Source organism: Eublepharis macularius, chromosome 1, assembly GCF_028583425.1.
Source record: "Eublepharis macularius isolate TG4126 chromosome 1, MPM_Emac_v1.0, whole genome shotgun sequence".
NCBI classification, from domain to species: domain Eukaryota; kingdom Metazoa; phylum Chordata; class Lepidosauria; order Squamata; family Eublepharidae; genus Eublepharis; species Eublepharis macularius.
Window position 1 is genome coordinate 123,441,132 of NC_072790.1, and position 18,042 is coordinate 123,459,173.

Here is an 18,042-nt window from a genome sequence, read left to right on the forward strand (position 1 = left end):
TCATTGACCTCTTTTTATTCATTAAACACTGGATCCTGCTGGCCTTTGTCTGTACCTTGCTCTACTGACTTCACAAATGGCAATTTTAAAAAAAAAGAATACTGAAGTATTTGCAGAAGTTCAAGATATTCCTGTCAGAACAACTGTGATGAGAATAATTACAGCAACATACACAGCCCAGTCTCATAGTCCCCCCTTCTCCAGTTTGCTGCTTGGAAGGTGCTGTGATGTGGTTCCTTCCTGTGCTGCCAGGGTAGGGTCAGAAACCTCATATCATATGACATAAATAAATGACATAAATTATTATGGGAAGAGCCCAAATTGTAGTTCCTCTTTACACTGGTGTTACCTATTTTCCAGGAACAACTGCATTGGCATGTACAGAAGCAGAGGTGTGGATGTCTCCTTTAATTCTGGTGATACACCATGAAGGTAATGTGAAAAGTGAACTTAAATGGCCACCATGTCTTGAGCCCTTAACAGGCAGTGAGGTATAATTGTTAAAAAATGTTGGACCAGAGCTAGTTTCAAATCCCCACTCAGAATGAAACTCACTGGGTGATATTGGGCCATTCACTCTCTGCCGGCCTAATCTACCTTAACATGGAGAGGAGACTCATGTATACCATTCTGGGGGTGAAGATGAAGTGTGGGCAAATGTAATATATGGATAGAAATCAAACTGCATAATTAGCCAAGGGCTGGCCCCCGTGCATATTAGGAATTGTGTGAACTTTTCAGCAAATATATTTGGTAGCCACAATCACCCATGAGCCCAACCTCTAATCTTCTTGCTTGTCTATTATCCTCCTCAACTTCAGTCAAACAGCTTTGCAAGGTAGTTGCAGTGGTGATGGAGTTTTGTTTCTTTGAGGCGAGTAGGTGAGATGATTCAATCTAAGATCATAACTGGCCAAATTAGGCAATTAAATGATGTGAGGAGGAAATTATTCCTCACATAAGGCTATGCAAAGATGTCCATGCACAAAATAGAATTACAGAGCTGGAAGAGGTCTTACAGATCATCTAGTCCACCCCCCAGCTCAATTCAAGAACAGCCTAAAGCACCACCAAGTATTCATCCAGCCGTTCCTTGAAGACTCCCAATGCAAGGGAACCCACCACATCTCTAGGCAGCTGATTCCACAGCTGAAGTACTCTTAATGTGAAGTTTTTCCTAATGTCCAGCCAGTACCTGAATGGGTAAGCATTTGAGCATCCCTTATGCAGCTAAGAAAATTTGCCCAATCCTCCAATTAACAATTCTGTAGGCATCAGCCCAGAAAAGGCCATTCTGTTTAGGTGACATTTGAGATTGCTGTAGCAACCCAAAATACCACCAAGTATTGTTGCATTGGCCATTACTAACATGAGAAAGAGGAGGAGGTGGCAGCAATGGTTAAGGAAAGTGGTGGCAAAATGGGGGAAGGAATGGAGCTGAAGCAAGTGTAGGAGGGGGAAGGAGATCCAAAGCCAGAAGGAGGGAGGCAAAGCAAAGCCAGGGCAGAAGGAGCAGTGTTTGGAAGGGGAAACAATTTTCCTCCCCCATGAATCTTTAAGGCCCCGCCCAGATGATTTTTCTTGCCAAACATGCATTTGCAACATGTTAAAATGGCAGTCAGCTGGGAGAATGGTCTGTCTACATCCATGACTCAACACATCTGATGGTCTCCGCTCTTATCCTAGGCCAGAGTTGCCATGAGACAATATCTTTTCTCATTGCCACTAAGGGGAAATTGTTTCAGCCTTTCATCTATTCAAAGCAACTGACTGTAATAAGCAAAGGCAGGATAAATGGGATACACTTTTTTATTGATACAAGGAGTTCTTTATGGAATCCTTGAACTATGAGCTGCAGAGCAGAAAGAGACACAAAGACCGCCCACTTCAAACTCCCTGCACTATGATCAAAGGTATTATATCTAAAGATCTGCGTCTAAAGCTAAATCAACCCACAACATACAGATTTTCCATCCACTTATAGGCAGAAAGCACAGACAGGGAGTTCCAAGATACAAGTGGAACATGTTAAATGGGAAGGAAGAGAAACCAGTGAAAGAATAGAAGAATGAAAGGAAGAAAAACAAACAGTACAACTAAGCAACTCAGCCACAGAATAACTTCTTTATATGATGCGGCAGGCTCCTTTTTCTCTTGTGGTTTATAGATTTCTAACTAATCAGAAAACCACCAAGATGTATCCTCTACACATCAATGGCTATCTTGCCGTCGAGTAATTCATTGTTCACCTTTATCAAGAAAATACTGATGTTACTGTTTGGCTTTGTTATACTGATTTTTTTTGTTGCTTTACTGGGATACAATATTATATCCCTGGAACAAATAACAGTTCTGAAGGGGATAGTTAAGATTAAAACCCTTTCGCACTACACAGCAATCTGTCCTCATGTCCCCCTGCCCGCCCAACCCCCACTGTTACCAGAAGTGGTCTCCTTGTAATAAAATAATTTGTGGGGGAATTAGTTAGCAAGGAGAATGGCTATGCAAGAGGCCAGTAACTGGGATCTTATGTGCCAATGTCTACGAGGATCCATTCCTCTAGAGAACCTTTTCAATAAGCAGGCAGATATTCAATCAAAAAGGATTTTTTATTTAAAATATTAAGATCAATTGCATGCAAAACACACAGGACACAGAACGTTAACTAGAAAAAGAACAGGGAGGAAAGTTGGAGAGAGTTGCAGAGTTGGCTTTATAGTTACCAGGTCCATTAGATTGGGGGTGTCCGAGAGAGAGCAGCTTCAGTTAGCAATCCTTCATGGCAAGAGGGATTAGGGCTCAGACATGCCATCTGAGGATGTGTGGAGGGTCCAGGACACACACACTAAGCACATGGCAGGACAGTCAGATATACTGTGCAACATACCCTGAGGCAGGACTGAGGGTCTCTGCCCTAAAACAATGCCTTAATGGTTCTTCCTAGGGTGGGACAAAGGACTGGGAAACTGTCTCCAGGGTGAGACAATATGGCTTGTGAACTGTCTCCAAAGTGGGACAATGAACTAGGAAGGTGTGATTAGGTCTTCCTGGGAGGAAATATAGGTGTAAAAAGATTATTTGATGACCCATGATGGCTGGATGGGTGAGGCTACAATAGGAGAGGGTAGAATTGGCAGGGTGTGTGAATGGATTCATTCAAGTACTTCTGGAGACCTCCATTGTTCCATGGTTATGCACAACCTCTGGGGTGTGGGGCTAAGTTAGCCTTACTTCACTTCTCACGTTCCAGTACTCTTCCGTCTCCTGCCTAGCCAGGCAGCTTGTCTGTGTTTTAAACACATGAGCAGAGGGGCTTATGATATTGCCATATTCATAAGCCTTAATATGGTGAGGGCAAGTATGACCACTTACACCACTGCCAGTTCAGTGTGAGAGCCAGTTCAGTGTAGTGGTTATGAGCGCGGGACTCTAATTTGGAGAGACGGGTTTGATTCTCCGCTCCTCCACTTGTAGCCAGCTGGATGACCTTGGGCTAATCACAGTTCTCTGGAGCTCTCTCAGCCCCACCCACCTCACAGGGTGTTTTGTTGTGAGGATAATGACAACATACTTTGTAAACCACTCTGAGTGGGCATTAAGTTGTCCTGAAGGGCAGTATATAAATCGAATGTTGTTGTTATTAAAAAATGAGACACCCATTCACAATTCTTCCACATCTTATATAGGAACTTTGCCTATCTTCTGTCCTAGCAAAAGTAAAACAGGGTAGCACCTACCTGTAACTGTTGTTCATTAAGTGTTCTTCTGTGCAGTCCCACATGGGAACTGCGCATGCACAGGCCAACTTGTGCATGCACAGTTCCCATGTGGGACTGCACAGAAGACATGACGATGAACTATGATGACACTGTTTGAAGTAGACACCAAAGCTAAAGAGCACTAGCAACATAAGGTTGTGAAGCGTTAGCGGAGATCACAGTTGTTAAAGATCAACACATCTGTGCAAGGATGGCTGCTTCCTCACACGTTGGATAATCCACTTTCAGTACTCTAGTGAACATTTGGAACTGCTTTTCCATGTGTGGAACAAAAAATCCACTTCCAAAAGATTGGTAAAGTGCATTGAAAGTGCATTATTCAACCTGTGTGGAAATGGCCTATGTCTTTTTTGTAATTTTCCACTAAGATTTATTAAGTGTGTATTACCACAGTAATAGCAAGATGGATCATAGGTCTTAAATTATGAGCACTCTACAGCCTCAGCAAGGGATGGTGGGGACGGGCCTTGGAACTTTCTGTGGCACTACTTAAATGTCCGTGATCTGGGAGACACTTTTCCACAGGTTCATCTTATGGCATCTGCAACCACCTAGCCAGTCCTTATCACCTGTTGGCTCTGCAGATGTGGTTGCAGGTTTTAAAGAAGCCCTATGGGAGAAATCTAGGGAGAAGCACACCCCGTAGCATTAGTGTGATACTTAAAGGGCATTAGGCATTATTGTGACCAAGGGCTGAAATTTCTTATTTTTATTATAAAATTATTGTTTGATGTCCCTCATACAGGTATGATGGAAAAATTATGGACAGAATAATTTATAACAGTAAAGTCCATCTACTCTTGTATCTTCTGATTGATTGATAGACTTTACTCGTGCTATTAGAATGTATACAAACATCTTGTATCTAATTCTGAATCACACTTTAGAAGATATAATAATATTTGATTTATATACTGCCCTTCAGGACAACTTAACACCCGCTTGGAGCGGTTTACAAAGTGTGTTATTATCATCCTCACGACAATCACTGTGAGGTCGGTGGGGCTTTGTAGCAGCAGCCACCATGCAACTGAGCTCAACAGTAGTGGCCACCTCACAATTGGATTGGATTGGTGTAAGCACAGCCACCATACAATTCAGACAGACTTTTCCAGGAAGAGGCTTCTAGGGGAAGGGAAGTAGGGAAACCTGAAGTTGGAGGTGGGGGAGAAAATGGTAGGTTGGGTGGGAAGAGGAGAAAGAAGCAGGAGAAGGAGAAAAGCTATGGCCACTTTCAGGGAAGGGAAACTCTGTGTGTGTGTGTGTGTGTGTGTGTGTGTGTGTGTGTGTGTGTGTGTGAGAGAGAGAGAGAGAGAGAGAGAGAGAGAGAGAGAGAGCAGGGGCAGCGCAAGGGTTTACCACGCTCCCGGCCTGCGTGATGATGTCACGTGTGACATCATCACAGGAGTGCACACGCCGCCACTGGCCTGATTGCTGCGGTGGGCAGCCTCTGAGCTCTCCTGCTCGGTTGCCTGCGCCGCCGCAGATGCCTGCCCGCGGTGGCTGTGCCTGGCCGGGGGCTTGTGCTGGCGGCGGCAGCGGCACGGGGTGGGAGGGATAGGAGGCTGGTGCTTTGGGGCGCGCACTCCCGCCCGCTGTGCCTGCTCCGGTGCTCCCTCCGGCACCCCATGCCTGCGGCCACCGCCTACCTGGCCTCAATAGGCCCACCAGCCCTGTGTGTGTGTGTGTGTGTGTGTGTGAGAGAGAGAGAGAGAGAGAGAGAGAGAGGAGGATACAGGGGAAATTAGATGCTCCATTGTTGTTATTGCATAATATTGATCTGGCAAAGTGAATAGTCCCAACTGAAATTGTGTGACAGCAACCTTAATGAGCTTAATGAGGAGGTACACCAGATGTAATATTACAAGTCCTGAATGTGAAACTTAAATGTGACTACTACTTGATGAAATATTTTTCCATGCTGCATATTTTTATTTTCTGCCATTAATATTACTGATACATTTGTTAGGAAAAGCATGGAAAGGTATTGCCCATAGTAGCAGGCAATACATTTCCTGTGGGATCAGTTGTCACATCATATTCAAATACATGCTGTGTTGGTAATTCTGAGAAAAATCAGCCCTTAGCATTGTAAACAAAACTCTTTAATCTCTAGTCAGCGTCATGTATTTTCCTCATGCCTCTTGGCCAATGTCATGTGAAGAACTTCCAGTTTTCCTAATTATAAGATGATTCAGGAAATTATCCTGTACCCAGCAACAGCTTAAGCACACTCATCATTTTACTAGAGTCATTTAACTGTTTCCAAGAGTAGAACACAGTATTATTTTCTTAAACCAGAACTGTCTTTGAAAATCTCATAATTTAATCACTAATAATTCAAGAGAGGATACCCCTGACTTCTTGAAGTGCTGCATGAGGGTCAAACCACACATCATACTCTTCTATTCTACAAAGAATGATCCTTGGACAGGTAATAATATGGAGAATTGCTTACTACATTGATTACAGTCACTTATATGTTCTGCTTGGACATTTATTTACTTCATGTATACCCTACCTTTTTCTGCAATGGAGATCCAAAGCAGCTTACACTATTCTCATCTCCATTTTATCTTCACAAAAACATTGTGAGGTAGGTTAGACTGAGAATGCAACTGGCCCAAGGTTATCCAGCAAGCTTCCATGGCGGAGCAGGGATTCAAACCTGAGACTCACAGATCCTAATCTAATGCTCTAACCATTACACCACACTAGATCGCCGATTAACCACAGAATTTCACAACAGTTCATAACACTGAAGTGCCACTGCCTTTTGCTTAATATCACATTTTTAGAAACTTACCAGCTTATAAATAATATTCAACATATGTCATGGTATTATTTAATAGCCTTCTACTTGAATACATACAGTTGCCAACATTGGCCCTCTTCCCTGGTTTCATGTTGTGTGTGCGTTTATACATTTTTATTTAGTTGTTTTATATATTGTTTTAAATGCTGTTGTAATGTTCAAATGTTTAGATGTTTTCTGCCTTGGGGACCCTATTTGGATGGAAAGGTGGCATAGAAATGATTAAATAAATAAATAAAATATTGGCCTATCTCTTCCAGCAAGCTGCTACCTCAGTATGGAACTGGTGCCTTGAAGCTAAATTCAGGTGGGTAAGATACCCTAATCCAGACAAGATGGTGGCTCAGTTTTTGGGAGGGAAATGATCTGCTTACTCTAGATGGAGAAAATACTATCACTTGCAGATCAAGCAAAGAGTATTGAGTGTTTTTACCCAACTTTATTATTTGAAAAGCAGGTTGCTACAGTGACTGAGAATGCCTCTAGATGATACTTTTCTGCATGTGCATGCACTCATTTTAATTTGCTGTGCTGTGACACAGAATCCATGCACAGATGCACTATATGGAGCAGCAAAATCGGTGAGGTAACTCCTCGCCCATGCTATTTTCACATGAGAAACTGCATTGGGTGGAGCCAGGAATCTTTCTTCCACCTACAACACAGTTCTGAGTCGATTTGGGCACTCTTATTTTTAAGAAGCAGGTCCCTGAAGCTGCTGTATGACTGCCTGGAGCGTGTTAAAATAAGTGCATGCCTGTGCAGAAAAATATTGTCTAGAGGCACTCTGAATGTAACTTGTATCAGTTATGACCTACTTGTCAATTTGCCTCCCTATTAGATTTACTTGACCTAGCAATGCTGATTCATGCTACTGTAGCCTCACAGTTGGACTTCTGTAACATAAGCTACAGGGTTACCCTTAAAGATGACCCCAAAACTTCAGCTTGTGTAAAATATGGTTGCCTCATTGTCTGCAGTTTGCTAGCAAGCATATATTACACCAATGATGAAGGAAATTCATTGGTCATCTGTTCGTACTCAGTATAATGGGTTGGTTCTTACCTTTAAAGCCCTTTAAAGCCCATCCATCTGAAAGACACTCTCTCTATACAAACCCATTACATTCCTCTAATCTTGCTTGGAGTCCCCTTCTCTAGAAAGAGAAGATAAGATCTTCTTCTGCCAACCTGTCCCTTCTCAGATGCAGTGCCACTTGTGTGGAATGGTCTGTTGGAAGAGGTGAGATGGGTTTCTTCATTACTGACTCTTGGAAATGGATGTGAGGCATTTGGTCGGTGATGTTTTGGGGTAGGTGGCTGAAGAACTAGATTGTATGGTATAGGGTGAGGTCATTTCTAGAATGGATATGGATACCATCTGGCTTTTTTTTAAGTTGCCTTGAGACTTTTCAGGGAAAAGGTAATAAATGGCTTAATTACAAGGACTGATCTAGTTGCCAAGGCTCGGAAAGTTAATTGCAGTTCTATGCAGAGTTATTCCTTTCTAAGTTCATTGATTTCAGTGGACTTAGCACAATCAGTTTACATCTACAGAGTTCCTAACCCAAAAGTACTACTATTGTTCTGTTTTAACTGCAAATTGTCAGAACCTCCCAGCTAGATTGAGTGCTAAAAGATGTAAGGCTTCATGCAACAAAATTATAACTATGCAAAGTGTGGAAGATTTGCATTTCCTTTCCAACAATTTTACTAGGGTGTTCAGTTCCACAGGTTGTACTTAAAATAATATGGATTTTGCAATTTATATATTTTCATAGTGTGGGATTACTGTCAGGATTTTATAGGTGAAGACCTGGAGGTAGGATGAGCACTTCCAAATATTTCAGTGGGCTGGAGATGAACCAATGTGAAGAAAGCAGTGAAAAGGAGAAAAGACAGTGCCTTTATTTTTGAAATAATATAGCAACACAATACAAAATGATGAGAATGTGTGCTTAAATTATATTACCTTATTTGTGCCAATACAGATATTTGCAACATGCAAATATGTGATTTTGTATCTGTGTGTGCATTTTCAGTTGCATGCTCTGCATTATGGGTGTCAGAAGGAAAATGTTGCTATGGCAATTGTTCTTTTTGCTGAATATTAATGAAAAAGCTAAGCCTGACACACACACACACCTATTCCTGCTAATGTCTAAATCAGTGATTCTACATTATTTTTTCCCATTCCACATGGTTTCTTCCCCCTCTCCAAATTCCAAACATATGCCTGCCCCAGTAAATTCATGACTGGAAATCTGCAAAAAAAGGTATCACCTGGGGGAGGAATGGCTTCATGGAAAAAGTCCTCCCACCCACTTCTTTGCTCTAAGTTTCATTTTCTCATATAATTATTAAAACACAACAAGGGGGCTTTGTTGTATACATTTGCACATAATGTGTAACTTGCCCCTCTGTGGGCCTATTTCCAAGTAAGCAAGCATAGAATGAGGTTGCACATCCTATTGGAATCAAAGCCTTCTTTGTGATCACCATTTTAATGGCTGGTTGTTATCCTTTCCTTTTATATTACACTCCTCTGACCAAAGATCTTGAGCAAAAACGATTCAGTTACAAATATAAACTACAAGGCAATAACCATTAAAACAAAACATTACAATTAAAACTCAATCACTATAACTGCTTAAAGAAACCACATGTGCTAATAATTTAGTAACAGACTTCATTATTTCTGTATAAGTATCTGCCAGGAGAATAGAAATCATGCAGGGTTCAACAGGCAGCTGATAATTACTCAGGATAGGTGCAGTACAGAGGTCTCTGAGTGCTGCCTATCAGTCTCAGAATAAGGCTGATTGTTACCAACAGACAAGGGAAGAAAAAGTGAAAGACGTGAGCCAAGCTACAAGTGACGCCTGACACAGGTCGGACACTTGTTAGCTTACCTCAGGTTTTGATGGGAAATGTAGGCATCCTGGTCTTACAAGCTTGGCTCTCCATTTAATTGACATTTACAGGAAACCTCTCCACACACACCCAGCAGAGAGGAAGGGGGGAACCCGGCAAGAGCCCAACACCTGCACTCCCCTCCCGACTGCATGTTCTCCCTCCCATAGACTGCCGCTCTGTACATTTCAATTAAATGGAGAGCCAAGCTGCAAGACCAGGATGCCTACATTTCCCATCAAAATTTCAGGTAAGCTTACAAGTGTCCGAACTGTGCCAGGCGTCACTTGTAGCTTGGCTCACAGTTGGAATGAGAGCTAGTGTGGCGTAGTGTGGTTAGACTGGGATCTGGGAGTGCCAAGTTTGAAAACCCACTCTGCCATGGAAGTTCGCTGGATGATCTTGGGCCATTAGCACATTCAGCCTAACATATCTCACAGGGTTGTTATAGGGTGATGAGAACAATGTGAGTCAGTTTCAGAGAAAAGTGGTTATAAATGAAGTAAATAACTAAATGAAGTAAATAAATACTATAAATGGCCATTATGACCAATGGTACTTTTACATTTATATTACAGAAGTGAGGACCATTTCCAGCTTCTGAAAAAATATTTAAGCAATCCTATGCATATGAATAGCTCAGTGAGAGTAGCCTAGCCTCTGGGCAATCCTATGCTCAGTGAGAGTAGCCTAGCCTCTGGACAAGTATGCATAGGATTGTGCTAGAGATCAGATTTGCCCAGACAGGGACCATTTAAGTTGAGCCTTATTCTGACAAAACAGAGGGGAAGAAACATTGACAGCCTGTTGGCCACTGTTAGACTTCCCAGGAACTCAAAACACAAGAAGAGAATGGGATGGGATGATATCCATCTTTAGGATTATGACATGGCACGTGCAGTTATTGGTGGTGGTGAAGAGAGCCCTCAAGTCAGAGTTGACTTATGGTGATGACCCTCTAGTGGGGTTTTCCTGGAAAGAGACTAACAGAGGTGATTTGCCATTGCTGCCTCTGCAACCCTAGTCTTCCTTGGAGGTCTCCCATCAAATTACTAACCAAGGCCAACCCTGCTTAGTTTATGAGACCTCACCTGGGCTATCCAGGCCAGGGCATACAAATATCATTCCATCTGAAGTAGAAATTTTGTATCTACCCTGCAATGAGCTATGCAAGATCTTACTGAAGGAACACCTTATGCATTCCCCTTTTCTGGCGAGAGATCCATGTATTTGTGATTGTTATCTTCTTTGTACAGCACCACTCATACATTTTTAGTTGGTCCTATCAGAGTTACTTCTGTTTTGTAGCTCTGTTACCATGCCCCCCTATAAGTTATATTATACTAAGGACCAACTCTTTCCATCCTAAGAACATCATCTCACCAATAGATAAGGCCACTGCCATTTTCATCATGAACTGAACTTTTGTTCACCCCTCTTATGTACAGAAAGAGTTATTATGATCTAGTAGGCCATGCGTTTTGTTCACAGCCATTGCAAAAGTTTCTCCATCTAAAGTTTCTCCATCTAAAACAAAATATGTTCTGTGAGGGAGAAAAATACTAGTCCCATGTGCATTTGAAAAAAAGGCTTTCATCGAAAAAAAATCTTGGCATTCTCACAAGGCAGCACTGACATCATGTGGCTTGATATTAGAAACCAAGCTGAGGAAAATTTGTAGACTATCTAAAACCCATCTCCTCCTTTTGTTTTCTCTTTAATAGACCCCTTCAATCAGCTTCATGCATACCTTCTCTCCTTTCCTTCCTGTTGTCAGACCCTTCCCCCATTTACCTTGGCATGAGGCCAAGGCAATCCATCAGCAGTGTAGTGTTCTTGTTGCTCAAACCAACCTGCAAATCTGAACAAGAAGCCTTCTTAAAAATCAGGGAGTACCACCTGACCCACTGGAGCTGCTAATCCCCAGTGGGGGCAGAGGATCCCCCACCCCCAGCCTCTGCCCCCACCCCCACTTTTTACCTGGCTGGTTGGGGGAAAGGGCACAGGGAATAGGCCTAGGAGGCAAGGAACCCCCCGGGCAAGCATACAGTGGGCACAGCGTGCGCAACATCATCACTTCTTCAAGTGACATCATCATGCCCAGTGGTGGACATGCTCCTGCACTTGCAGGGACCAATTTTTGCCTCCAATGAGCTGAATTGGCTCAGCACAAAGCGTGGGAGCATGTGCACAGCTGGTGCAATGATGTTCAGTTCCTGAAAGTGACATCATTTCATTGGGGCAGGAAGCAAGCACACACAACACGTACGTGGGAAAACAACTCTCATTAAGTGCCAGGTACCCCCTTCCTGCCAGGACAGTACAGGGACCTGGCAACCCTATCACCCACTTGGGTCATTTGGCGGTAAAGAGAGTTTGTTGCTGTTGTGGTTGGTCTCCCAGGGATTGCTTGTGCTCAGGCAGATCTCTGCCTAACATTCCTCATACTGGAAGTTTAAGATCCAATGTGGATTCAAATCTTGCCAGTTGTCTTCTTCTATCTGCATCTCTACAGGCTGGGAAGGCAAAGGGGGGAAAGCAAAAAACTAAACATCTATTGGGCCTTGTAGTCTCTGTAAATGAATGATCTTGTCCTTTGTGCTTTCTGTTTCCGTTTACATTCCAAGATAAAACTTTACACTCCATATTCATAGCCTTGTTGTTGGTAACTCCTTTTCATTGTCCCTAATGAACTTTTCCATTTCTAGTTTAGATCTAATGCGCTTTTTCACTCCGCCAAATTCAAAGGACATTCCTTCAGGCGTTTCCCATCTATACCTTATTTTCATGTCCTTCAGGATCTGGACTAAAGTTTTGTATTTTTTCCGGTCTAGCACCACCGATCTGGGTAACTCCTTCATAATAATAACCGTCTTGCCATCAACCTCCAATGGGTCTTGAAATTGCTTGCTCACAATCATTTCTCTTATATTTCTAGTCGTGAACTGCACAATCACGTCTCTTGGTAATTTCCTCTGGGTCGCAAATCTTGAATTTATTCTGTACACCACATCTAGGGTAGCCACAGTTTCCTCCTCCTCCTTCCCCAGGTACTCAGCCAACACCTCAGTGATCTGTTCTTGGGCCGTCTTTCCTTCCACTTCCGGCAAGCCACGAAACCTCAGCTGCTTCTCCATGTGTTTACTCTCCGCAACTGCCATTCTACCCCTCATCACCCTCATCTCAGTTCGTTGCGTGTCTGCTAAAGTCTCCACCGCATTTTCTACTACATTGACTCTTTGTTGTGTCGCTTGCAAATCATTTTGTATCGTTTCCATACCTTTTTTCACTTCTGCCAGTTCATTCTTAAGTGTCTCTTTAAACTCTTTCGCCAGCTCGGGTATCATGTCCTTAAGCTCCTTAATCCCTTCTGAGAGTTTTTTGTCCAAGTTCTCTATCGCCGCTTGCCACTCTTTTTTCGACATCGTGGGGCTTGCTTTGCCTCGCTCCCACGAGTCCGCTCGCTTCCTTAGCTCCGTGGCGTTTAACTTAATATTCTCTTAGTTTAAAGGTCCCGGTCTTATTCCAAAAAAGTCAATTAAAGAGTCCAAAATGTCGGGCGTCTTTTCTCTATGGTTCCTCTATGGTTATTCCCCTTTATTTGTAATCCAATATGGCCTACTTCCTGTTCCGCCGAAGCCGCGACTCTTCCCCTTTCAAAAATGGTGATTCCCTTCTTCCTGTAGTCCAGAAAGGGCCGCTCCTCTCCAGCAACTCTATCACTGTTACGTACTTCCTGTTTCCCGGCCTCTCACAGCAATTCTCGCGATGGTAAAACTTTCTCACAGCCTGCTATCTCTTTGTTACCACAGGTATGTAAAACAATTGTCCAATTTCCTTAATAACTTCGTTTTACTTAGTTCTTTTTTTAATACAGTTCTTGCCGGAACTTCCCCTCCTTCTAATCAATCTGTTGCAGTTTTCCAATCTACTTTAATGTTTCTTTACTTTGAATAATCTGTCCCATTTCAAGAGATAGTGATCTTTACCTTCTTAAACACTTTCGCGGGTTGTAATCACTGTTTCAATCTCCAAATCCCTTCAATTCTTCTTATCCCTGTTGAAGCTTGGGCATGTAGGTCTTATGCCAACCGCATTGGCTCCGGAGCTACTGCAGAGATCTTGGCAAAACCTGTCTTTGGGTGGGACCTCACGGGTCGGGAGAGAGTCCGTTGCATAGGACCCCCCCTCGCCCGAGAGCAATGCGCCCTGAGGTTCTTGAGCGTACTAAGCCTGCTCTCCGCCTGAGAGCAGTTGGCTGCGGGCAGTTTCGGCCCCTCCAGCCCTCAAACCAGCAGTCCGGACAGCTCAGCTTTAAGAGCTGCGTTAGACCTCCATGGATCCCAAACCGGAAGTCCAACATCATCACTTCTTCAAGTGACATCATCATGCCCAGTGGTGGACATGCTCCTGCACTTGCAGGGACCAATTTTTGCCCCCAATGAGCTGAATTGGCTCAGCACAAAGCATGGGAGCATGTGCACAGCTGGTGCAATGATGTTCAGTTCCTGAAAGTGACATCATTTCATTGGGGCAGGAAGCAAGCACACACAACACGTACGTGGGAAAACAACTCTCATTAAGTGCCAGGTCCCCCCTTCCTGCCAGGACAGTACAGGGACCTGGCAACCCTATCACCCACTTGGGTCATTTGGCGGTAAAGAGAGTTTGTTGCTGTTGTGGTTGGTCTCCCAGGGATTGCTTGTGCTCAGGCAGATCTATGCCTAACATTCCTCATACTGGAAGTTTAAGATCCAATGTGGATTCAAATCTTGCCAGTTGTCTTCTTCTATCTGCATCTCTACAGGCTGGGAAGGCAAAGGGGGAAAAGCAAAAAACTAAACATCTATTGGGCCTTGTAGTCTCTGTAAATGAATGATCTTGTCCTTTGTGCTTTCTGTTTTTAGTATGTGTCTTCCTTTTCACCTTTGCTCCAGTGGGAGCAAGACAGTAGGACCAGGAAGCAGAGAAGGCATTTGCGAAATGAGAGGCTGATCCTTCACATTTTCAGTTTATGGTCTGTCCAAATTTGCTCTCTTCCCCAAAGGGAGGAGAACTCCAAACATGAGAATTCCAGGGAGATGAGGATCTCTTCTCTCCTTAGTCTACTCCTCTTCTTCATTGTCATGTTCATAAGTTACAATGAACCCTCATACAAGCTGTGTACAGTGTACACTTGATTTTTATTTATAAGTGCTTTGAGTAACTCTCACGTTACATTCAATGTCTGTACAGCCAAATGTGTAATTCAAACTCCACGTTTATCCAGGTATTGGTCCCCCATTTCATTTGTAAAATAAATGTGCACACACTGTTTCTTACAAACACGTATGCATGTGTACGCAAGCAGTATACTCATACACTATAACACGTGACAGGGCAAGGGAGTGCCTTCCAATATACCATGTTGGCCTTCTATCTCTTTCCCACCTTTTCACCATGTTCTGGGTCTTTTGTGGTTTGCCTGCCTCCTTTAGTCCTGGAGCACAGATCTCCTCTGATTTTTTTTCCCAGCAGAGGACACAAATGTAGCTATCCCTCTGCTGCAAAGTTAAATACCCCCAGCTGGTACACAGTGGGTTATTGCACCACTGGTGTTGGACAAGAACTTGTGCAAGTTTAGCAGTATAGCAAAAATCTAAGGTATTTGTCATTGGAAGGGCTTTAATAGGAATATAATATATTAAACATTTTATTTGTCATTATGTTTCTGACCGAAAACTTAAATATTCACATGCTACCCTGTTAGAATAATATGAATAACTGAAAAGCATGAGAAGTTGTCATGGCAACTGTGGAAAAATTATTTTAAGAGAAAGAACTTGAGGGTGGTAGAAGCCAGCAGTTGACTGCAAAGTGAGACCTGAGAAGACAGCACTGCATTGTAAAGGAAGCTAAGACCATTTCTGTTCAGGTTCTGAATTGTTAAAAGAGAAAAAAATATTTGTTGTTTAATCTCAGCTTTACAGGTGTTAAATTGAGGGGGGTAGGGCTAGGAAAAATAAAAGGATTCCAGGTGGCTAAAGAAATAACTGAGAAAATGCCGTGCAGGTTGTTGCAGTGTAAAATGTAAAAAAGTATCCAGCACCACTCACTGTTCACATAATTTTTACCTTCTCTGAGGTAATAACAGCAGTCTGAAACTCTTAAAGCATCACTCCATCTGCTGAATAACAGCCATTAGCTTTAAACTGGAAGACATTTTTATGAGATATTAGTTCCAGGGCATGTGGTTTGGCATGAAGAGCACATTATTCACGCACAAAACAGCAGTATTAACGTAAGCTCGAGAATCTGGCTTAAACTGAACTGAATAAAAATCCTAGGAAACTCAAAGTTTAGGCTGAAAATGTGTCCTCAGTTCACCTTCAGCATGCCTTGCTATTGCAGATTGTATAGTTCGGTAAAATCACTAGCCGTGCTTGAGTGTGGCTGAATCTGTCCACAGGACTTTCAAAGAAGTGAAGAAAAAAGAGGGCTACTTTCACATCAACTAAATGGCTTTGGTCCAACTCTTGAGGAGACCTTAGACATTTTAAAATTAGACATGCCAAAACTTTTTAAAGTATAGAAGTCAGAAATAATTATTTCAGAAACACAGGAGAATGTTTCTGGAGCAAAAAGTAGCATCTCTTCTGTTATTGATAGTCATACTGTAAAGTTAGGGCCAAATGAAATGAGACGCCATCCCTGGGTTCGCATGGGTACATGTCACCATTTTGTAATCTTGGAACACCTTTTAAGAGCATTGCAAGAGCTCAATTCTAGTTGAGAGTGAGACCACTACAGCACAGGGAAGGAGTTCCTGCCTTTTCTTGCACTATTTTCCAGACCCAAAACTGCATAGGACGGCATGAGGGCAAACAGCATCCCTGTGCCACCATTTTGGGTTGGAAAAATGGCATTGAGAGCAAGAAAAGAATCTCCAAGTCTCGTTGGGTGGTCTTAAAAGACTGTACAAAATAGAGGTGCAAACCCAGGGATGGCATCTCATCTAGCTTGACCCTTACTGGAACCGATCTATGGCATCAACCCTTTAAACTGTTTTAACAGTCATTTGCTCTTCATAGGGAATGCTCTGGGAATTATTGGTTATGGTAAAGGGAGGCTTAAGAAATATCCAAAAATAAACAGTTGCCAGCATATCACCAAACTACAACTCCCAGCATTCTTTGAGAGAAATGGCCATGATTATCCATGCAATCTTAATTATAATCTCCTAAACCTATTTAAATAAATTGTTTTAGAAGGGTGCAGATCTGTTTCGGTTAAAAATGCTACAACAAGATTTACCAACAGATGGTACTGTCTACTCTGATGCTTATCACATAATGTTTGTAGGATGTGGAGAATGAGTCAAGTAGGGCTGAAAGTTATATTCAGGAAGTATTTTGAATTTGATAACATTTCTAGCATTACCATATAAATGTTGAGGTATATAGAATTTTGCATTTTTATGTGAATTATTTTTACCTACAAAAACAAATGCAACTATTGTATTGTTTTTATTATAGCCTGGGATTTCATATTTCAAGCCTGCTAGAATGAAAATCCACCCACTCGCTCTCAGTATAAACCAAGGCTCCCCGCCGCTTTTCTTTCTTTCTCTTTTTTTCACAAAGAAAGAAAGCCATCTTTCTGAGCCATCTTACAGGGTTGATGTGATTATGTGATGATAAAGTGTACATAGCTATGTACATAGCTATGCCTATTTATGGAAAAGCAACCATAGATTCCTTGCTGTAAGTGAAAATTAAATGTGCCAGAATGCTAACCTTTGTTATGAGATAAATCTGTGAGTAAGCTATTATATATTGTCAGCTATATAGCTCATATTAAAAATACTTTTGCTTGCCTCATTGAACAGCTGTTATGAGGTAAACTATGACTAGGTTTCAGCTTTCTAGGTAATATGAGCAAGTCAATCCATCAGCTATGCCCAGATGTCTGTATATATTTTAGTATTAATGGAATAAAACTTTTTACTATATGCATTTCAAAAGAAACTTTCAGTATTAAGCAATTAAAATCCATTATCAAGCTCTGCTTCACTTTTCAGTTGCTGAAATTAGATTGATAAGTTAAATTGAAACCATTAAACATAGATTGTAGATATATTAGTATATTAAAATCAGATGTTAAAGCTCACATTCCAGCTGTGAGGAAAGACCATACATGAAATAGTAGAACAGTGTTGGTTGTTCCAGAAAAACTACACGTTCTGGTATTTGAAACCTCAGTGGACTTTCCTGTTCAGGGGGAAATACAGAGAACTCCTTAGGCAAGGAGACTTTTCCCAATTGTCTACACTCATTATTCATACAACAAGGGAAATGGAAAGAGGAATGATCAAGATAGCTCTCTGATAGATAGGCAAAGATGAAAACGGAAGACCTGAGGCAAGAGGAGCAGCTGCATGCGCTGGGTTGTCCTTGAGATGAGGAAGAGGGATAGGCTTTTGTCAAAAACAGCCCACAGGACCTTTAAAAGATGGTGTTTATGATTTATTTTTCAATACATGTTGTCTAGTACACAA